Genomic DNA, 11,752 nt, shown 5'->3' with positions numbered 1-11,752 from the left:
AAAAAAAAAAAATCTAAGAGCCCTTTGCTGCTAAGTCACTTCGTCGTGTCCAACTCTGTGTGACCCCATAGACGGCAGCCCACCAGGCTCCCCCGTCCCTGGGATTCTCCAGGCAAGAATACTGGAGTGGGTTGCCATTTCCTTCTCCAATGCATGAAAGTGAAAAGTGAAAGTGAAGTCGCTCAGTTGTGTCCAACTCTTAGCGACCCTATGGACTGCAGCCTACCAGGCTCCTCTGTCCATGGGGTTTTCCATGGAGTGGGGTGCCACTGCCTTCTCCCAAGAGCCCTTTAGGATAAGTATAAATCTGAGTTTATGATGTTACTATGCCACCCTAAAGTTTGAATTTTAAAATATTAGAAGGGAAAGTGGGAAGATTTGGCAAGATCTTGAGATAAAAACAATAAGCACTTCTACTTAGCAAACATCTATTCAGTATTGTTCTCAGTATTGTACTTGGTATTCTGATAAAAAGGAAAGTGAATGAATTGTAATCCCTGATTCTAGGGATTTACCATTGAGTGGGTGAATTAGCTGTGTTTAGGCAGATGAGACAGGTGTACATCTTCCTCAAGGATGAGGTCCTAGGGCCCTGCAGAAAGCGGGGAGGGCCTGGAAAGATAGCGTGAGGAAGAGCTGATTCAGTGAATTCCAGGGAAGTCAGCAAATGTTCCTCCCCAAAGCAAGATAGGGAGCAGCAGATTTAAACTACATTCCATAACAGTTATCAAGGCATCAGCTATCTTAGGTTGTCTAAATTAAACCTTTGCTTCATTTTCCTTCTGCTTTATTTATGACACTTCTTGTTAATAACTACAGAGTATACAGAGTCTAAAGTGTCAGTAAGTTCATTGTTCTCATCCCAATCAGATAGCAAAATGAGGCAGATGTCTGCATCATTTTCTAATGAAATAATACTGTAAGTAACTGTCAAAGATGCATAAAATTCAAGCCAAAAAATGTTTAAACTTGAATCATTGTGGTATCTATGGAAATAACATTCTCAGGTTCAAAGAGAAATTATATGGCTCATTTCCCTGTGTTTATTAGACACAGTTATTAACCTTTTGCCTACATCTTAAGGCTTTATAGGTGGCGCAGTGGTAAAGAATCTGCCTTCCAATGCAGGAGACGCGGGTTCAATCCCTAATTCAGGAAGATCCCCTGGAGTAGGAAATGGCAACCCACTTGGACCAACCCAGTATTCTTGCCTGGAAAATTCCACAGACAGAAAATTTCTGGTGGGCTATAGTCCATGGAGTTGCAAAAAGTTGGACACGACTGACTCCACACCCACACTACTTCTTAAATGTAGGTGTTCCCCAGAGCTCTGATCCCAGCCCTTTTCTCACCTCGTTCACAACTGTTGCTTCACTGGTAAGCAAGTTAGATCTGTCTTCTGAGTGTGAGACCTATATATAGATTATATTATATGTGAGGTTTCTGCCTCCCATAGGTAGGTGTATATAAGTAAGTGTGTTGGCTGTTTACAATAGCCAGGACATGGAAGCAACCTAGATGTCCATCGACAGACGAATGGATAAGAAAACTGTGGTACATATACACAATGGAATATTACTCAGCTATTAAAAAGAATGCATTTGAATCAGTTCTAATGAGGTGGATGAAATGAGCCTATTATGCAGAGCAAAGTAAGTCAGAAAGAAAAACACCAATACAGTATCTTAACGCATATATATGGAATTTAGAAAGATGGTTACGATGACCCTATGTGCGAGACAGCATAAGAGACACAGATGTAAAGAACAGACTTTTGGACTCTGTGGGAGAAGGCGAGGGTGGGATGATTTGAGAGAATAGCATTGAAACATGTATATTATCATATGTGAAATAGATCACCAGTCCAGGTTTGATGCATGAGACAGGGTGCTCAGGGCTGGTGCACTGGGATGACCCTGAGGGATGGGATGGGGAGGGAGGTGGGAGGGAGGTTTAGGATGGGGAAACATGTACACCCATGGTTGATTCATGCGAATGTATGGCAAAAACCACCACAATATTATAAAGTAATTAGCCACCAATTAAAATTTAAAAAATAAATGTTGAGCATGCCCCTCAAAATGTGCCGTTGTAAACCACGTAAATGTACTATAGTTAGCCTACTACTGGTAAAGCTTTTTAGATTTGGTTTTGGCTCTGCAGTGTGGTATGCAGGATCTTAATTCCCACCGACTAGGGATTGAACCCATGCCCCCTGTATTGGAAGTTTAACCACTGAACTGCCAGGGAAATCCCCCCAGCAGGCATCTTTCTTCACTGCTATTCTATTTCACTTCCCTGTTTAAATCCTTCAGTGGCTGGCTTCATCTTGTTACGCCTCAGCTAGCAGCCATGTTAATCTATTGGGGGATTTGTTTTATGTCAGTTTAGCTAACCTGTTACTGTGTTTTCCAGAATTGCCTTATCTGCAGAGTTATGGGTTAGCTTGGCCATGAGTGGCATCTTGCTTGAGATTTGAAGGTGAAAGGTGAAGCTGCTGCTGCTGCTGCTAAGTCTCTTCAGTCGTGTCTGACTCTGTGCGACCCCATAGACGGCAGCGCACCAGGCTCCCCCGTCCCTGGGATTCTCCAGGCAAGAACACCGGAGTGGATTGCCATTTCCTTCTCCAATGCGTGAAAGTGAAGTCGCTCAGTTGTGTCCGACTCGTAGTGACCCTATGGACTGCAGCCCACCAGGCTCCTCCATCCATGGGATTTTCCAGGCAAGAGTACTGGAGTGGGTTGCCATTGCCTTCTTCGAAAGGTGAAGCAGCAGCTGCCAGTTCTTTTTGCACTTGGAAGGCTTGGTACGGAGCGGTGCTATTACAGTTTGTGTGTGGTGTTTATCTGCTGGCTCACCTCACTGTTGTTGGGCAGCAGTCAGGCGCACAGATCCTTCAGTTGCTTGTGGATCTCCTCCACAAACCAGCTTGTCTGGCTCATGGGCCAGGTGTGAATTAGCTCCATGATAGAGGCTGCCAGCTTTTCCTAAAGGTCATGCCATCAAGTTAGAGTCAGCAGGACTCTCACTCAAGTTTCTACCTGTCTTTGTAAGTTCTAGTTCATCCTTGCAGATTCTAGTTTCTTTTTCCTTCTCAATTGCTGCCTTGTTAACTTTGGGTGCCAGGATTAGAAATACAACCAACAGCCTAAAACGGACTGTTTAACCAGCTCCCCAAATTGCTTGAGGTCATATCTTTATAATACATCTCTTTTTATATATCACTGCTAGTAGTTTTAGAAGGAAATGGCAACCCACTTCAGTATTCTTGCCTGGGAAATCCCATGGAGAGAGGAGCCTGGCTACAGTCCATGAGATTGCAAAAGAATTGGACCCAACTTAACAATTAAACAACAACCAAAACAACTAGTAGTTTTGCTTATATGACTGAACAGACTGAAACAGAATTTGGTATTAGAAGCTTCCAGAGGAACATAACTCCGATGATCGGTTCTGGGTTTTCTGGGGTTCTCTTGATCTGATATAAGGTGTTAATGGCCTTTCACCCAACTCCAGTGGCAGAGTATGCCGGCAGTCCATGGCATGCGTTAGCAAAACATTAAAAAAATTGTCACTTTGCAGATACCCTTAATCAGGTGCCTATAGAAAGCAAGGCTTTGGGTGATCAAGTTTTTACTGCCATAGAACATTTAGTGGAAATAAGGAGTATACTACAGTTGGTTACTTACAAGTGTGCTGGAGACCTTGGGAAAACTATATGATGGGTTCATGGGTTGTTTTTGAGAAGCAATTTTATTTCTTTATTAAGGTGCACCAGTGTTGGTCCTTTATTGGACTGGAACCTGGTGGCCCGGAGTCGACGATGAGAGAGTGAAAGAAGGAAAGAGGCTAATATTTCCTGGGTTACATAGCTGGCTTTTATGCTCCAGGGAATCAGCCAGAAATAGATAGAAAGAGGGAGAGAGAGAGAAAGAAAGAAAGATACGGGGACCCAAGCTCTGATGGAGCAAAGGTACTTTATTGGATTCTGTAAGAGTATATATATAAAGATCAAGAGACAAAAAGAAAAAAAGATCAAGAGACCAGACTTTACAAGTTTACCAAGGAAGCAAGGAGCAATAGAGGACATAAGGCCAAGAGGCTATCCGTATGAAAAGAGGGTCATAAAATAGTTACTTTTCACCGTATGGAAAAGCTAATGAAGGAAATCCTATGCAAGCATCCCATCTCTTTGATCTCTGTCCTGGGAGGGGCTTGCCTACTCCTCTCACCCAACATGGACTGATAATGAACAGAGGGCTCAAGAGAGGTAGGACAGCACACAGGAAGCCTCCTGTTAAATGCTACCTGACACACCAGGTCTCACTTGAACCATGTGGGATCTAATTCCCTGACCAGGTATCAAGCCCAGGCTGCCTTCATTGGAAACTCAGAGTCTTAGCCACTGGGCCACCAGGGAAGTCCCTGGGTTCATGGCTCTTAATTCCTAGCTTAAGTTTGTGTGAGGGACCTGAAAGTTTTATGACATTCCAAAAAGAAACTATTAACTCCTTAGCCATGAGATTGATACTTTTGAAAAATATACACAGAGGCTAATCTTGTAAGTGACTAATTACAACACAAATTAAATTCCCAGCCTCATAACCTCTTGTGTTAAAGTTTAGGTCATTGCTTTGGAAGGAGTAGGACTCTGAAAATTGAGATGGGGACGAATGGGCAGATTTCAGTGAAAATGGGTCCTTGAGCCCCAATATCTTACAGACACTCCTTTGCCAGGAGAAACAGTCCTTTGATCTGTCTGATAATGACTGAAACTTGGACCAAAAAGTAGTCTCCACTTAAAGAAGCTGAAATACCAGAACTTCCTTAGTATACTTCCATGGTAGAGCAGTGATTCTTCTTTACTGGTGTCATTGGGTTGCCCAGGGGAATCTGGCAATGTCTGGAGATAATTTGGTTATCACAGTGGGGGGTGGGGTGGGTACCATTGGAATCTAGCGGGTAGAGGCCAGGGATACTGCTGAAACTAAAATGCATAGGACAGACAGTCCTCCGCAGCAAGGAATAATCCAGTCCAAAATGTCATAGTGTTGAGATTGAGAAACTTTGCCATATAAGAAGATATCCAAAGCCTTAGGGAGATTGGAATGTTAAATTTGATTTATCCTGCTCATGTGTGCTGTGCGTGTGTGCTCAGTTGTGACTGACTCTTTGCAACCCTGTAGGCTATAACCCGCTGGGGTCCTCTGTTTAAGAGATTTCCAAGGCAAGAATAGTGGAGTGGGCTGCCGTTTCCTCCTCCAGGGGACCTACCCCTGACCCAGGGATCGAACCTGGGTCTCCTGCAATGGCAGGCAGATTCTTTACCCCAGAGCCATGTTTATCCTGCTCATCCACCTGCTAAATATATCTCCTTCCTTCTGCAAAGCTGTGAGAAATACATTTGTGAAGTAAACCCTGGCCTCCTTGAAGAGATCTATGGTAATGATTTTCTGTAAGCCAGAAATGACAGTGGCAATTTCAGGGCTTCCTGAATTCAGTGGGAATGATGAAATTGTAGATTGGCAGGGGTAAAGTGGCAGCATTTATTTGGCAAAGACAAGGAAAGTATGATTGCTGTAATGGGCAGCAAAGCCAAAGTAGTAATCATCATAGTCTAAGCCAAAACGATCTTTGATATTGGCTAATTCATTATCAGGTACCTAGAGTTGCAAGTGGTGAGCAGCATGTAAGCGGAAAAGCTCTAGATTTGCTGAGCAAAAGTTTGACTCGAATCATCACAGTAGAGAGCCATGGCCCCTCAACCAATTCCCGAATTTCAGTCAGCTCACAGACCCAAAGTCCCTGCAGTAAAGAGATCAGATTTCCTTTAGGACAGACCCTGTTTCACAGCCCCAAATGCTAATAACTACATATCCTCCTTCTAGTCTTCCCCAAGGAACCTGTGACTGTTCAATAGGTTGCTTGTGTAAAAGGAAGAGGGAAATAATCATATTTATGGGACACTGTTAAATATTGGTTCTGAATTGACACTAATGCCTGGAGAACTAGTGTGTTCTACCAGACAAACTAGGAGTTTATGGTCAGATCAGTGGAGGTATGCTGTGGGTCTATTTCACAGTTGGTCTGGTGGGTCCCTGAACCTACCTTATGTTATTTCCTCAGCGATGGAATGTGTAATTGAAACAGACACACTCAGTAACTATCAGAATCCTCACATGGGTTCTCTGACCTGTGGAGTAAAGGCTTTTATGGAAGGGAATGTGAAGTATAAACCATTCTAAACTCTTCTGTTACCAAAGCAATATTATATTCCCAGAGGGACTGTAGAGCTTAGTGTCATCAGCAATAACTATAAAGGTGCGAGGGTGGTGATTTCGACAACATCTTTATTCCTTTTGCTTCTGGCCAGAAGGCAGATAGATCTTAGAGAGTGAGAGTGGATTTCTATAAACGTAATCAGGTGATAAGTCTAAGTGGAACTGCTCTGCGAGTGTGGTTTCATTCCTGTAGCAAATCAACACAATTTTTGGTATATTGTTGCAGCTGTTAATCTGATGGATTGTTTTTTATTCTGTACACTTTTTAATAAAGACTCTCAGAAGCAGTTTGCTTTCATCTGGCAGGGCCAGCAGTATACTTTCAGTGTTCAGTCTCAGGGCTGTGTGAACTCTCTGGCCCTATGCCACAATCTAGTCTGTAAGACCTTGTTCAGTTCAGCTCAGTCACTCAGTTGTGTCTGACTCTTTGCGACCCCATGAACTGCAGTATGCCAGGACTCCCTGTCCATCACCAACTCCCGGAGTTCACCCAAACCCATGTCCATTGAGTTGGTGATGCCATCCAACCATCTTATCCTCTGTCATCCCTTTATCCTCCTGCCCTCAATCTTTCCCAGCATCAGGGTCTTTTCAAATGAGTCAGCTCTTCACATCAGGTGGCCAAAGTATTGGAGTTTCAGCTTCAACATCAGTCCTTCCAATGAACACCCAGGACTGATCTTTAGGATGGACTGATTGGATCTCCTTGCAGTAACTCTCAAGAGTCTTCTCCAACACCACAGTTCAAAAGCATCAATTCTTCTGTGCTCAGCTTTCTTTATAGTCCCAACTTTCACATCCATACGTGACTACTGAAAAACCATAGCTTTGACTGGATGGACCTTTGTTGGCAAAGTAATGTCTCTGCTTTTCAATATGCTGTCTAGGTTGGTCATAACTTTCCTTCCAAGCAGTAAGCGTCTTTTTAATTTCATGGCTGCAGTGATTTTGGAGCCCCCCAAAATAAAGTCAGTCACTGTGTCCCCATCTATTTGCCATGAAGTGATGGGACCAGATGCCATGATCTTAGTTTTTTGAATGTTGAGCTTTAAGCCAACTTCTTCACTCTCCTCTTTCACTTTCATCAAGAGGTTCTTTAGTTCTTCACTTTCTGCCATAAGGGTGGTGTCATCTGCATATCTGAGGTTATTGATATTTCTCCTGGCAATCTTGATTCCAGCTTGTGCTTCATCCAGCCCAGCGTTTCTCATGATGTACTCTGCATATAAGTTAAATAAGTGGGGTGACAATATACAGCCCTGACATACCCCTTTTCCTATCTGGAACCAGTCTGTTGTTCCATGTCCAGTTCTAACTGATGCTTCCTGACTTGCATACAGATTTTCTCAAGAGGCAGGTCAGGTGGTCTGGTATTCCCATCTCTTTCAGAATTTTCCACAGTTTATTGTGATCCACACAGTCAAAGGCTTTGGCATAGTCAATGAGGGTAGGGAGTTACTTTTATCTTTATATGTCTAGACCAGCACAGTGCTTTGCACATAGCACATGCTCAATAAATGTTTACTGAATGACGAAAATGAGAACGTATTACTTTGCAGTAGTTTCTTGGTGTATTTTGTTTAAGACCTGGTGTCTCAGATGGTAAAGACAGCCTGCAGTGCAGGAAACAGCCCGCAGTGCAGGAGAGGTGAGTTTGATCCTGGGTCGGGAAGATCCCCTGGAGAAGGGAATGGCAACCCACTCCAGTATTCTTGCCTGGAGAATTCCATGGACAGAGGAGCCTGGCGGGCTGTAGTCTTTGGGGTTGCAAAGTTGGACATGACTGAGAGACTAACACTTTCACTTCTTTCATGTATCACAGCTTCAATAAATGAAATTGAAATAAAAATGACAAAAACAGCAGAAAATAATAATAGTAAAATGATGATGGCAGGTATATTGAGAAACAGGTACAATGCTGAACACTCTGTAAGTTTAGCCAAATCTTTCTGGAAAGATATAATAAGTGATATTAAGCTGAATGTGCTTCCTGCCCTGGAAATTTTACTTTGGTGAACATACTCCAAGGAACTAAGCAAAGAAAAAGTCAAGAAGTTGACACAGAGATGTTTATGGCTATACTATGTATGAGGAGAACGGTGCCACAAGAGAATGAGAGGGTTGGATGGCATCATTGACTCGATGACTTTGAGCAAACTCCAGGAGACAGTGAAGGACAGGGAAGCCTGGCGTGCTGCAGTCCATGGGTTCACAGAGAGTCAGACACGACTGAGTGACTGGACAACATGAACAAAGTGTGAGGAAAAACAAAACGTCCCAAATGGCCCAAACAGAAGAAAAACCACCATAGCCTTAAAAAAAATTGTAAGTATAGGAAATGTTGAGAAAGAAGCAAAAACAAATAATCTATTGCCACAGAGTTTAAATACATGTAATGTACACATAGACCTTAGCAGTGATCATAAGATTTTAAACAATATAAATCAATTATAATGACAGAAGTTAAGAAATATATTCTGCTCAAAATGGATTAAAGATCTAAATGTCAGACCAGAAACTATAAAACTCCTAGAGGAGAACATAGGCAAAACACTCTCCGACATAAATCACAGCAAGATCCTCTATGACCCACCTCCCAGAATATTGGAAATAAAAGCAAAACTAAACAAATGGGATCTAATGAAACTTAAAAAGCTTTTGCACTACAAAAGAAACTATAAGTAAGGTGAAAAGACAGCCGTCAGATTGGGAGAAAATAATAGCAAATGAAGAAACAGACAAAGGATTAATCTCAAAAATATACAAGCAACTCCTGCAGCTCAATTCCAGAAAAATAAATGACCCAATCAAAAAATGGGCCAGAGAACTAAACAGACATTTCTCCAAAGAAGACATACAGATGGCTAACAAACACATGAAAAGGTGCTCAACATCACTCATTATTAGAGAAATGCAAATCAAAACCACAATGAGGTACCATTACACACCAGTCAGGATGGCTGCTATCCAAAAGTCTACAAGCAATAAATGCTGGAGAGGCTGTGGAGAAAAGGGAACCCTCTTACACTGTTGGTGGGAATGCAAACTAGTACAGCCACTATGGAAAACAGTGTGGAGATTCCTTAAAAAACTGGAAATAGAACTGCCATATGACCCAGCAATCCCACTTCTGGGCATACACACTGAGGAAACCAGATCTGAAAGAGACACGTGCACCCCAATGTTCATCGCAGCACTGTTTATAATAGCCAGGACATGGAAGCAACCTAGATGCCCATCAGCAGATGAATGGATAAGGAAGCTGTGGTACATATACACCATGGAATATTACTCAGCCATTAAAAAGAATTCATTTGAATCAGTTCTAATGAGATGGATGAAACTGGAGCCCCTTATACAGAGTGAAGTAAGCCAGAAAGATAAAGAACATTACAGCATACTAACACATATATATGGAATTTAGAAAGATGGTAACGATAACCCTATATGCAAAACAGAAAAAGAGACACAGAAATACAGAACAGACTTTTGAACTCTGTGGGAGAAGGTGAGGGTGGGATATTTCAAAAGAACAGCATGTATACTATCTATGGTGAAACAGATCACCAGCCCAGGTGGGATGCATGAGACAAGTGCTCGGGCCTGGTACACTGGGAAGACCCAGAGGAATCGGGTGGAGAGGGAGATGGGAGGGGGGATCGGGATGGGGAATAAGTGTAAATCAATGGCTGATTCATATCAATGTATGACAAAACCCACTGAAATGTTGTGAAGTAATTAGCCTCCAACTAATAAAAAAATTTAAAAAAAATAAAAAAAATAAAAAAATAAAAAAAATAAATAAATAAATTTAAAAAAAGAAATATATTCTGTAAATTATCTGCACAGACTACTCTATCCTGCAGCAGAAAATACTAAGTAGATATTCTTAATAAAACAAGTGAAACAAACTATTTAATAATATATATATATAAATTTTATCATTTATTTTTCTAGCAAAAGCTTAGCTCTCTTCCCTTATCAAATCAAGACTCTGTTCTTACTGAAATTTGTTTTCTTTCTTTTTGAGATTAAAGTCAGAACCTTTATTGCTTTCCATACAGCCTCTCTGTAATTTGTATATAATTGAGTTTAGCTGGAAACACTTTCATCTTTCTACTTCAGTCACCCTAAATGTCTCTGGATAAACAGTTTAATTTACAACAGACACAGTGATTAATCTCTGTTCATTGTAGTGATTTGTTCAAGTGACACTGAGCTCTTGAGTTATTTTTCTAGTTAAAAATGCTAAAAAAGATGAAGAAATCACTATAAAATTATTTGCCACCATTTCTTGCTGTTAAAAGCCTTAATCAAATTAAGTGGCACATTTGGGGTGGGATGGGGAGGGAGATGGGAGTAAGGTTCAAAAGTGAGGGGATATATGTATACCTATGGCTGATTCATGTTGAGGTTTGACAGAAAATAGCAAAATTCTGTAAAGCAATTCTCCTTCAATGAAAAATAAATTAAAAAAAAATTAAGTGGAACATTTAAACATAGGATATATCTATAAAATAAAATTTTGATTCTTTTTGATATGTGAATAATGACACCTATAAAATTGCTAGATTTGTAGTAACATTTAATGGAAACATGACACACCTATTTAGAAGGTTTTGTGGAATTAATCACAAATTTATGTATGCCTGACTTTTATATATATATATTTAACTTTTATTGAAGTATAGTTGATTTACAATTTTGTGTTAATTTCTCCTATACAGCAAAGTGATTCTGTTATATATATTTTTTTCATATTCTTTTCCATTATAGTTTATCACAGGATATTGAGTATAGTTCCCTGTATATATGTATGATTTAAATAAGTTATTTTAATAGTTTCCAGACAAAATAAACACACAAGGAAAGAGGCGTGGCTGAAGTATACAATAATAATTCTTAGGGCAGCTAAAGTATCCAAGAGAGAAGGAAGAGAAAGCTTAGCTTTTGAAACAAAATACTGATGTTTAGATTTTGTGGGGTTTTTTTTTTTAAGTCCACATACTTACAGTATTTGTTAAAAATATAAATGTATTAAATATCTATTGGGAAAGGATAAAGAGGCCAAGACTCCAGATGCAACTATAATAATAATTGATACTTCTTGAACTAGAGTTTATTTAACCATCATTGTTAGCATTTGGAACACAGCAGGAGGCTAGCAACCGGTCACAGAGCACAAACACCACAAAGTTCATGCTCTCAAGTATATAGGTAGGCCCAAGGTTTCTTTCAGAGCTCTTTAACTGTGAATTGACTCAGTTCTTTTGGGCATGGGTATCTAGCTTCTGGCAACACAGAATATTAGAAGCAGAAGTTTCTGATGATACACAGTAATAATGGAAGAAACGGAAAATCTATAAACATCAGACACAAAAACTTAAAGGAGTTGATTAGAGAACAGAGAGACATTTCCTCAACTCATGATGGGGTTATATCTTAATAAACCCATCATCAGGTGAAAATAC

This window comes from Cervus canadensis, chromosome 25, assembly GCF_019320065.1.
Source record: "Cervus canadensis isolate Bull #8, Minnesota chromosome 25, ASM1932006v1, whole genome shotgun sequence".
Lineage (NCBI taxonomy): Eukaryota > Metazoa > Chordata > Mammalia > Artiodactyla > Cervidae > Cervus > Cervus canadensis.
This window is presented reverse-complemented; position numbering follows the sequence as displayed.